The sequence below is a fragment of the Colobus angolensis genome, unplaced genomic scaffold, assembly GCF_000951035.1.
Source record: "Colobus angolensis palliatus isolate OR3802 unplaced genomic scaffold, Cang.pa_1.0 Scaffold16, whole genome shotgun sequence".
Taxonomy (NCBI): domain Eukaryota; kingdom Metazoa; phylum Chordata; class Mammalia; order Primates; family Cercopithecidae; genus Colobus; species Colobus angolensis.
In genome coordinates this window covers 4,201,851-4,213,953 of record NW_012114710.1, presented here as the reverse complement: position 1 = coordinate 4,213,953, position 12,103 = coordinate 4,201,851, and the positions used below count along the sequence as shown (strand labels likewise).

Sequence of the window (12,103 nt, the reverse complement as noted above, 5' to 3'; positions counted from 1 at the left end):
AGGAAGGAAGGAAGGAAGGAAGGAAGGAAGGAAGGAAAGAAAGTTGTTGATCTCACACTCATTTTTGAGTTCCATGTATTTAAGGTTCTTAGGATATAAGAATGGTCTCAGAATACACTAAACCTATAACAACTTAATTACATATACAATGTACAATTTCTGCTATTATTTGATCTTTTAAATATCTTCTATCATCAGCTAAGTGGCTTCCACAAAAGTATCTTTGGATGATTTTTAAAATGCCAAATTATGTATGCTATCTTATTGTTCATACATGTTTGAAACTCTGGATTAGTAGAGCAACAGTTACATTTAGAAAGTAAATCTTTTTACATACACTGGTTTATCCTGAGGACAGACCTTTTTAAGAACAGAGTGCTGTGGTGTATTTCAAAATGATTCCTTTTCCCCTCCCCCAGGAATTTTTGTCAGATATTTACCGTGAAAACCTAGTCTCACAATATGTATGTATTGACATACTTAATACACGTACCTATGCACATACAAAGGCTTACACACTAGTGCCCATTTTTAAAGCTGCAAACTTAATCTCTAATCATTGTGGGAATTTGCAAATTATCCTCCAGTCTAAGAAAAAATTTCTCAGGTAAACACTTCTACAATTCTTTATTCTGCATTCTCTTCAGGAGTTGTAAACTTCTTGATGTTTTTTCTACTAAGTCTGTAAGTCACAATTCCTCTTACATACCCACTACATGCATTGTGCGGGTCAATACTGTTCCTCTTACTAGAGCAATAGCCTGACTTTAGATCAAACTGGTTCTGCCATAAAAGCCTCAAACTTTTAATTTCCAATGATAAGTTTAGCAACTCAAATATTTAAAATAACCCTAGGTCTAATACATAATGGCAAACAAGAAATACAATTTTAGAAAAGCCCTTATAGTACATTCCAACCAATATCTTCCAAAACCTTTAAGAAAATGTCCACAAATACTCTACTTTTCTATTTTCTTTTTGAATATTAAACTTTAGTATAGTATTACACAGGTCTCCCTCCATAACCATCGGGGATTGGTTCCAGGACTCCTGTGGAAACCAAAATCCACAGGTGCTGGAATCCCTTACATGAAATGGTGTAGCATTTGCATTAACCTATGTTGTACATTCCCCTGTATTCTTTAAGTCATCTTTAGATTATGTATAACATTTAATACAATGTAAAAGCTATGTAAACAATTGTTTACTGTATTTTTCTGTTATTTTTTATTGTTGTATGGCTATTTTTATTTTTTTTTTATCCTTAGTGGTTTTGATCTGCAATTGCCTGAATTCATGGATGCAAAACCCCTTGATATGGAGGGCCAACTGAAAATCTTTTACTAAAATATCTATCATCTAAAAAATATATCATAGGCTTCCAGTTTCCATTTCTGTATGTAAGGAACTTAGAAGTCATCACTCCATCCCTTTTCGAAGTAAAAAATTAAACAGACTGAAAAATCAGCACCCTTTTTGGATTCTTAAGAAAAATGAGGACACAGAGCACAATTCTGACCCTGAAGATTGGAAAAATAGGCAAATGCAGAGAGTCATAGCTTACCAGTCAGAAATCCATGAGTGGAAATTGTCAAAGGAACCAGTGCTCTGGTAGAAAAATATGAACTGTAATTGACAAACTGCTAGAAGCTCAGGATGAAAAAGTCTGAATTAAAAACTCTACGGGAACCAAGACAAAGAAGGACTCCCACACTCTGTGAGTTTCACCACCAGGAGCTCAACTAGCTTCTCACAGTAAATATCTGAGAAATATCTCAGTGGGAGAGGAAAAAGGAACCATTTTGAAATATGCTACAGCACTCTGTTATTCTTAACAAGATCCTTCCTCAGGAGAAACTAGTTAATCAAAGGAAAACTTGCTGGGTACTGTCAAAGCCTAACTGACCTGGGAAACAGTAAACCCCTAACTCTAGCCCACTCTAGCTTTCCATGTGGAAGAAGAGAAATACTCAACTCCAGGCCACTCTTGCCATCCTGTCTTCACTAAAGAGGAGGAGAAATGGAGAAACACTTGTGAAGCTCACAGTTCAAAAGCCAATTCTCACTAAATGACTAAGACCTAATAATAGGACTACAGAGTACACCACCTAGCCCCATACATTACCACCGTGTTACTAGAGGCCTATTTACAGCAGTTCCTTTTACCCAGTACATCATATCCAGCTATCAAGAAAAAAATTACAAGGCATACTAAAAGGCAAAACAAAACAAAACAAAAAACACAATTTGAAGAGATACACAAACATCAGAACCAGACATGGCAGGGATGTTGAAATTATCAAACTGGAAACTTAAATATGATTAATATGCCAAAGGCTCTAATGGATAAAGTAGACACCATGCAATAACAGACGGAGAACGTAAGCAAAGCGATGGAAATCTTAAGAAGGAACCAAAAGAAATGCTCGTGATCAAAAACACAACAGCAGAAATGAAGAGTGCCTTTGATGAGCTTATTCATAGATTGAACACTAGCTGAGGAAAGATCTCTAAGCTTGAGGTAAATCAATAGAAACCTCCAAAACCAGAAAACAAAGATAAAACACACACACACACACACACAGAGAGAGAGAACAGAATACTCAAAGATTGTAGTACAACTCTAAAAGGTATAACATATGCATAATGGGAATATCAGAAAATGAAGAAAAAGATAAGAACAGAAGAAATATTTGAAACAATAATGACTGAGAATAAATGTCAGACACCAAACCATAAATCCAAGAAGCTCAGAGAACATCAAAAAAGATAAATGTCAAAAAAAACTACACCTAGGTATATCATCTGAAAATGCTTTTAAATACCTTTTACCTGGATATCTTATACTCCTTTAAATCAGTACAAAGGTATGACAGTCATTAATTCAACTCATTAATCTTATAATTCCCCTTTCCCTCTGGATAGAAGGCAATACTGCACTTCATAGTTCCCCATTCAAAATTTAGCAATTTGCTTTGACCAGTGAAACTCTAAATGCCAGTACATAATGAGCCACACTCCCGTCCCACTGCTGCAGTGATCATGGAAGTATATTTGGATAAAACCTTCAATATCTTGGGTCCAGAACTGACCTATCAACTCATTTTGGATATGTAGTTTGTGTGTTGTGTTAAGACATTGAAATTTGGGCTTGCTTTTTCTACAGTATAACCTGAGCTCCTCTGACTGATACAAAGGGTTACTTTTCTCCAAAAGCCTTTCATAAGTACGGCATAGTCTGATTTAAATGCTGCTTTTCCAAGTGATGACAGCATTCTATTCATATTCTTATTATAAAACAATACTATAGTAAAATGGCTGCTGGAATTATCCATTTCCTTTGTTAAACTATACTCCTGAAGGTAGGAATTGTTAATGCCTAGCTCTTAGTAAGTAGTTAAAACACATTTACTGGATTCACTGATCATTCATGCATTCACTCATCAAGGGCTAGGGGCCACTCCAGTTACTAGAGATAGAGTGAAAACAGAGCAAAAGAAAATTCCTGCCTTCATATGCCTTGTATTCTTATGAGGGATAATGATAATAAGCAAGAAAAATAAGTGTAAATACATAGTTTAACAAATAGTGACAAAAATCATAGAGCAAAGAAAAAATATAAAGCGTTGGATGGTCATCAGGTAAGACTCCATTTAGAAGGTGAACTTTTAATAAAGACCAAAAGAAAAGGAAGGAAATTGGTCAAGCAATTGCTATATATGGATGAAGAGCAATTCAGTAGAAAGAATAGCAGGTGTGAAAATTCCGAGATGAGAAAATGCCTGGCATATTAGAGAGCAAAAAGGAAGGCAGTATGCCCAGGCCAAGAGGATGATGATGATAAGAGTTAAAGATGAAATTAGAGGAGTAACAATGGTTCAAGTATTGTAGAGACATTTAGGCCAGTTTAAAAGCTTTATTTAGATTTGATGTTGAGTAAAATGAAGAGCTATTTAAAGGCTTTGAGTAGAGTGAGGAGTGGGAAAGAACAGTAAGTGATGAGGTCAGAGATAAACAGACACCCATATTCTTCCATTTTATGTCATATTTCCTCTCTCCACAATACATGAGAAAAATGGATGTATCAACTTACTAAGAAATATTGCTGAGTAAATGATATTTTATGATGATATTAATCTGTTCATTACTTAATATGCAGGACAGTGATTAAAACCAATAAATAATTACCAAAATATTGCAATATACCAAAGTATAATGATGCACTAAACATCAAGACAGACCAAGCATTTAATGTAGCAACAAATCTTAATAGACAATTGATAATACTAAACATTTAACAAATAAATCAGTTATAAATGTATGGCTTTATAAATGTTACTTCATTTATTTGGATTTGCTGAAATATCACAAAATAAATACAAGTAAAAACATTTCCTTATTGTAATACTGCCTTCCATAAGAAGAAACTATGCTTGGAACCCAGGTTCATTGCCAGAAGAAAACAACCCAAAGCAATAAGTACAAAGTGAAAGAAAACAAACCACAAATCAAAACACCTCTTGCAAAATGTTAAATCAAATAAACACACCTTGCGTTGTGTCTTTGATGCTGCCAAGTCTAAACTCTGGAGAGCTGCCAAGGGGTAAGATGTTTCCAAAGCCAAGGTCTTTAGTTAGGTAGCTGTGCTTGCATTCCTGGCAAATTCAATTCCAAATACCAAAAATTATATTCTTGGTGATTTTTCTTACTGAAATTCAAAACAAAGTATATAGAAATAGTAAATGGATGATCTCCAGTTCCCTAATTGTCCACAAATTTAAATCACAGGGAAAACATTTCCAAAAGGTGTTTCTTGGTTTGCTGTTATTTATTCAATCTGAATACGTTTCTATGCGAAATATAATTGGAAATTGTTGCATATTATGCCCCATTTTAACAAGGCACATTCTCATATTATTACGAAGGCTCTGAGAAGTACTGTAACAGAAAAATCTATTTAAATTTATGTGACCCAGTGTGTCTTAAACAATTATCTGAAAAGTAGCAGGAGATGCTTCTACTGTTTTCTAAAGTCAAGCATAAATGTAAAGAGACTGATATAAAATTATTTTGTTATTTTAATTTACACAAGGCTGACTTAAAAACCAATTATATTTATTCAGTCTTAAATGTTTAAGTATATGTTACTTTCTAAATGCCCATTTTAAAAGCAACATGGAATAACAAGCAGGTAATGCATGATTTATTCATTTTTGTACAGTGAATATTTACCGAATACATATTAAATGCCAGGCAATGAACTTATGTCTAGTTTTACACTGCAATTGCTCTCATGTGGATAAGAATATAAAATTTAAATATTTCCAAACTGCTGTCTAATAATAATACCAAATCAAAATTTAACCCCAACTATTCGGGAACACAAGCTTTACTTTACTAATTCTAATGAGATAATTAATAATAGCAATTTTGGGGTTGCTTTTAAATAGTGTTAACAACACAAGTCAAGAGTAATAATATGAAAGAATAATCTTTTTTAACAAAGGTGCTACAAAATAATAAAGTTGGACCCTTACCTCACAGCAAACACAAAACTTTATTCAAGATGAATCACAGAACTAAATGCAAAGACTAAAACTATAAAACATTTAAAGGAAAACATGGGAATAAAACTTTATTACTTTGAGTTAGAAAATAGTCTCTTAGATACAGCACCAAAAGCACAAGCAACAGAATAAAAAACAAATTGGACTGCATTAAAATAAAAATTTTGTGCTTTAAAGAACATGACCAAAAAAGTGCAAAGACAGTCCACAGAATAGAAGAAAATACTTGCACACCATATATATAATAAAGGTCTTATGCCCAGAATACATAAAGAACTCTCACAGCTCAACATAAAAGATCAAACAATACAATTTTTAAATGGGCAAAATATTTAAACAATTTTCCAGAGAAGACATACGAATTGCCAAAAAGCACATGAAAAGATGTTCAACATCAGTAGTTGTTAGGAAAATCCAAATAAAAACCATAATGAGATACCACTTTACTCCTAGTAGGAAGGCTATTTTTTTAAAAAATGCAAGAGGAGATGAGGATGTGGAGAAACTGGAACCTTCATACATTGCTGGTAGAAATGTAAAATGATACTGCCACACTTGGAAAAATTTGGCAGCTCCTCAAAAATCGAAATACAGAGTTACTGAGTTACCAGCAATTTTACTTAGATATATATATCCAAGAAAAATGAAAACATCTCTGCACAAAAACTTATATACAAATGTTTATAGCAGCATTTTTTTTTTTTTTTTTTTTTTGAGAGGGAGTGTCCCTCTGTCGCCCAGGCTGGAGTGCAGTGGCGAGATCTCGGCTTGCTGCAAGTTCCTCCCCCTGGGTTCCCGCCATTCTCCTGCCTCAATCTCCCAAGTAGCTGGGACTACAGGGGCCCGCCACCACGCCCGTCTAATTTTTTGTATTTTCAGTAGAGACGGGGTTTCACCGTGTTAGCCAAGATGGTCTCAATCTCCTGACCTCGTGATCCGCCCGCCCCGGCCTCCCAAAGTGCTGGGATTACAGGCGTGAGCCCCCGCGTCCGGCGCATAGCAGCATTATTCTAATAGCCAAAAGGTAGAAACAACTCATGATGAACAGGTATATAAATGTGGTATATACTGATATGATGGAATATTAAAAAGAATGAAATACTGATAATGCTGCAACATGGATGAACCTTGTAAACGTGTCTTAAGTGAAAGAAGTCAGTCACAAAAGTCCACTTAATGCATAACTTCTATTGTTCCCTTTATGTGAAATGTCCAGAATGGGAAGGTCAATAGAGAAAGAAAATAGATCAGTGGTTGCTTAAGGGGGCAGAGGCAGAAGGGATGGGAACTGACATAACAGGTACAGAATTTCTATTTGAGATAATGAAAATATTCTGAAATTAGATAGTTGCACAATATTAGGAGTATTCTAAAAACTCCTGAATTGCACACTTTAAAATGGTAAACCTTATGATTGTGAAATATAGCTCAATAAAGCTGTTATTACAATACAAGTGTCATAAAAATACAAGTCTACAGTCCTTATCTAAAATGTTTGGGCCAGATATGTCTTGAATGATTTTAGATTATAAAAAATGTAATAAATTCCATCTACTATAATTACATAACACTCCTGAAAGGATGTGGGGGAAGCACATTAATACTTCATAGAAAAATCTTATGCCTACTAAATACGTAAATAGTCCTATGTCATTTCAAGTCTGGTTTTTGTATCAATTAAGTTTGTAGAAAACTTGACAAAGTTTAATTCTGCAGAACTTCTGGATTTTGAAAATGCAAGTGATGGGTGTCAGGAGCCTTATTAATGATGATTGTTAATATTAGTAATAATATCAGCAGCTACCCATTTGTTGACTAGCAACTAATGTGGCTAGTTGACTAGCAACTAATGTGGCAAACACTGTGGTAAGCACATCACATATCATAAATTTTCATAACATTTCTGTGTGATAGGTACAATTTCCCAACTGAGGAAACTGAGTTTCCTAATGATTAACTGACTTGCCCAAGCATGCAAAGTTGACAGGGAAAGGAGCAGAGATTTGAACTCAAATCTATCTGATCATAGAGCTTACTTCTCTTTCCTCTATGTTCAGACCATTCACCAGAACTACAGACTCTACCTCTGTAAAACGGAGTAAGAGCCTTTTTACGTATACATACAAGTATACATAAGCATATATACATATATGTAAATAGGTATATAAATATACATGTGTATGTAGGTATATAAATATACGTATATGTATGTTTATGTGTACATACACATATACACATATATACATATACACATATATATGTCAAGTAAGAATGAAATGAAGTATTTTTATGAAAATGTGTCAAATATAAAGGTCTACATAAATATGAGACAACATCATCTGAATAACTATTTTCATTATATATCTAAATCAAGGTTCAAAGGGGGTATGTATTCAGTCAAATTCTACAAAGGCATTCCAAACAAATGTATTAATTTTATTAGAAGAAATGCAAAGCATTAATTTTAAACATTGTTTTTAAATATCTAAGCAAAGAAAATCTAAATATATTCAAGTGATCTATAACTAAACTATTGTCTCAAGCTTTCATAAAGTTTCTATAAGCCATATATAAAAGTGGTGCAGTATGCAACCATATACATTATGTTTTGTCTTAAAGCAGTTCTATCTACTCAGAAGCAAGAACAGATTACGTGTTTACTTTATAAGTAACTTCTTAATATTCGAAAAATGTTAATGATTTACGTTTATTTAACAACCTGCTCACATAAGTTTACCTACCGCGTAAGTTCCTAGAGTAACTAGGGGATTGTTTATATATTCCCCCTAAAAGGAAAACATATGTATACCTCTATACCACTTTTATTCCATGAAAGTATAATTATAGAATTAAAGAATTTTAGAAAGTACGGTACAGTATTTGAAAAAGCTTCAGAACCATTTTAAAATACCAATTTGATCGTGTTGCTCTCCATTTGAAAACCTGAAATGGATCCTCATTGCCTACAAGATGCAAATAGTTTTGCGTGTCGTATAAGAGGCTTCTCAGCCTTTGCCAGCATGTTCATACTGCCTCAACTCTAGCCACTTTTCTCTAGATTAGGCCCCAATCACTAAACTTCTTTTGATTTTCCAACCACAAGAACCCATTGACAGCTTAATAGCTTTACAAATCTTGTTATACTTATTTCAATGTTGCTCAGCCCTAGCCTTGTCTAACTTGAATTCATAGACACCCTTCCTGACCCCATTTCAATCAATTACATACTTTCTCTGTACAATTCACCTATACCTGCTGGACACATCTTTGGTTATCTGATTGATATGTAACTCACTTATTAAATATTGTACATATTTATCTCTATAAACATCTAGAATTTTGGCATATAATGGTATCCATTATTTCTTATTATAATATTGAAATATTTTATTTCATCTTTGGAAATAAAACTGTAAAATATGTACATGAATTTAGTTTCATTTATGGAATAGAGATGGAAAAGAGAAGATGTGGATTACAAAATGGAAATAATAATAGATTCCTGAGGTTAACATTAACCCATATTAGACCAAAGAGATGCTGGGGTAAGTCAAAAGTACAATTTTGGCCAGGCGCGGTGGCTCACGCCTGTAATCCCAACACTTTGGGAGGCTGAGGTGGGCGGATCACTGAGGTTGAGAGTTCGAGACCAGCCTGACCAACATGGAACAACCCCGTCTCTACTAAAAATACAAAATTAGCCGGGTGTGGTGGTGCATTCCTGTAATCCCAGCTACTCGAGAGGCTGAGGCAGGAGAATCGCTTGAACCAGGGAGGCAGAGGTTGTGGTGAGCTGAGATCACACCACTGCACTCCAGCCTGGGCAACAAGAGTGAAACTCCATCTCAAAAAAAAAAAAAATACAATTTCACATTTTTCTCAAAATATTTGATGATATTCTTTTTACTTGTTTAAATACCAGAATGTGCTTTAAGAGGTTATGATCAAAGGGCATTTGGGATAAAACATAGATTACACGGCTTTGTAAGATAGCAACAATTAACTGAACATTGGTAGTTCCTGTTTGTTAGCGCTCAAAAAAAAAAGTACCGTGGGAATGGGGGTCCCAAAAGGGAACTGCAGATGACTGAAGGCCCTGAACTAAGGTATGCTATGGTAAGAGGCACTGTGGAAGAAAGGCAAAAGCCCCACTCTGCTCCCAGCTAGGTAGCCTTGGGTAAAAGTTACTTAGTCTCTCTGTAGGATGAGGCAAGTGGGAGGGAATAATTTTCTTATCCCTAAAGAAGTTGAACAAAAACAGGGTCCATTTAGGCTTAAAATTTTTTTAAGCCTAATTTTTTGCGTTTTTCTGAGGAGCAAGTCAATAGCTTTCCTTGGTTTCTCAAAATGGTGAATGACACCAAAAAGGTTAGTCATCCTTGCATTAAAAGGTAATGTTTCCCAATCTTGTCAGGTATATATATATACCTAGTGATATTAAAGCCGAAAAAGTGTCGTTCAAGACATTACAGGTGCTACCTAACCAGAGCCAGCACAGAATCAATAATGAACAGACGAGCGAATTTCTTCCCCATTTCTAAATAACCCAAAGATTAAAAAAAAAAAAAAACAAAATAATCACAAGGGAAATTTGAAAATACTTAAAGCTGAATGGCAATATTTATATGTGTTTATAAATTCAGATCATATAGACAAAAGTATTAAGAGTATAATCAATAATGCTTTACATTTGTGTAGATCATAAATGATACTTTCACAATCAATTATTCCTCATTTAGGGCATATCCTAGAGTCTCCAATTTACAGATAACAAAACAATTACGAGAGTTATTGCCCAAGGACAAACATTTCTTAACCCTGCCAGTTTCCGGGCTTGTAGGCCCATGCTCTTTCCAATGTTAACAAGCAGCACAAGCTTCCTTCCTGGGGGTTTACACGGTAAACCTGGCAGAGGGAAGTAAAAGATTTTTACCTCTTTTGTGTTTTCTTTCTGGAATGTACTCTGTCTCTGAATCATTGGGAGACAGAGTATATGAGCAAACAAAGGGAGATTTGAAATGGTTGTCTAAGGTTACCATCTCATACCATACTTGTTGATCATTAAGTATGAGCCGGGTGAAGCAAAAACAGCTCTACAGGTTTAGCACACCTCTCCACAGTAGAGAATGAAAGAGAGATTATACATTGGGGCTCCTCCAGCAATAAATTGCTTCAACTTCTTCGGGCTTATTAAGCTCAAACAAGCAGCAGAGAACTCCAAGTAGAAGAAACCTGATCTCCAATCCCCTTTTCCTAGACATCCACGTGGACACCAACATCTGATGGATTCAGGAATTCACCAAGCTCCAAGAAAAATACCCCCGCCCCCCAACCTCACCACTACCAATAAAGTCACCTAGTCCTGTCTGAATCTCTTCTCTGCAAATGTTTTGGTATGCAAATACTCGTTCATTAATAAGAGAAAGCAGGAGAAAGAGTGGAGAGGAGTACCACAGGAAAGCGGGCCCCATAAGGGAACTGCAGAACCCAGAGAGCTGCACAGAGAAATAAGCGGCCGCGAGTTATCGGACATCACAAAGGAGCCAATCCCGAGCCGCGTGGAAGACCTTGGAAGATGGGCGGGCCTAACGTGTCCAGGGCCCAGCGGCTGACGCCAGACATGCTGGCAGGGCTGGAACCGCGCGTTCCTTAGCAACCGCAACGGCCACGCCCACCGAACCTAGCACCCTCCATCCCCCACCCCGCAGCCAGCGCCCTGCTCATCGGGAACAGGTCCTTCAGTGATCATCGTACCTACTGGGTTTCCTGGACTCCGGGTTTCTCTTGCAGAGCCTCCCTCCGCCCAGCCCGCCCAAGTGCCGCTCCCAGGGACGGAACGATCGTCTCCTAAACGCTTTAGGGCTCGCTAAGGAGGTGCTCCCGTTTTCATTCCCGGACCCCGAGCTTCCTGGGCAGGGTCTCCCCAATCCCCTCGCACTCGCCGGACACACACCTCAGCTCTGCCAAGGCAAGGGCCGACAAACTTCGTGTCCGGTGGGAAATGTTGCTGTCCACGGTCCTGTCACTCAGGGGCAGGGGCGGGACAAGCCAGCCGCACACCCCTACACCCAAAGGGTGAGGCGGAAAAGAGGCGGGGCTATGCCCGCGGGGGCGGGACCAGGCCTCAGCCGGCTCTCGGATTGGTCGGCCTTTCTCCCGCCTCTACGCCCGTCCAGGACGCAAAGGCGCTGGCCCTGAGGCCTTTCCCTCATTTTGATGCCACGCTGGAGTGCTAATAATACCTGTCTCACGAGGTGACTGTAGAAATTAAAAATAAAGACTGTGACTTGTTTTGTAAATATAAAACGGAAAACTATGTTATTTTGATTACTGAACCCTCCCATCTCACACAGACACACTCCCCAATTCACAGGATCATCCGTAAGAAGCATCCCTAAATGGAAGGGTGCACTGTCTGTGTAAACAATGAATTCATTGCACATTGAAACCGCAAAAAAGAAAAAAATCGTTTTATATTAACATTAACCAGAGATTAATAAATTTAGGAAAGACTGCAAAAACATGACCTACAATTA

The 12,103-nt window shown here is 36.7% G+C and overlaps 1 protein-coding gene across 7 annotated transcripts in view; it reads right to left on the bottom strand.

The window, feature by feature from the left end:
- TRIQK (triple QxxK/R motif containing) overlaps positions 1 to 11,658 on the bottom strand; it is a 77,010-nt gene extending 65,352 nt beyond the window's left edge. For 2 of the 7 annotated variants that reach the window (XM_011937048.1, XM_011937049.1), the window contains exons 1-2: positions 11,521 to 11,658; positions 4,550 to 4,708 (exon numbers count right to left, since the gene is read on the bottom strand). The gene's annotated coding sequence lies outside the window, so the exon portion shown is untranslated. Of the gene's footprint in view, positions 1 to 4,549; positions 4,709 to 11,018; positions 11,104 to 11,321 lie in introns of those variants that run through there. The other 5 variants (XM_011937050.1, XM_011937051.1, XM_011937055.1 and 2 more) reach the window with 5 other exon arrangements.
- Positions 11,659 to 12,103: the final 445 nt, after the last annotated feature.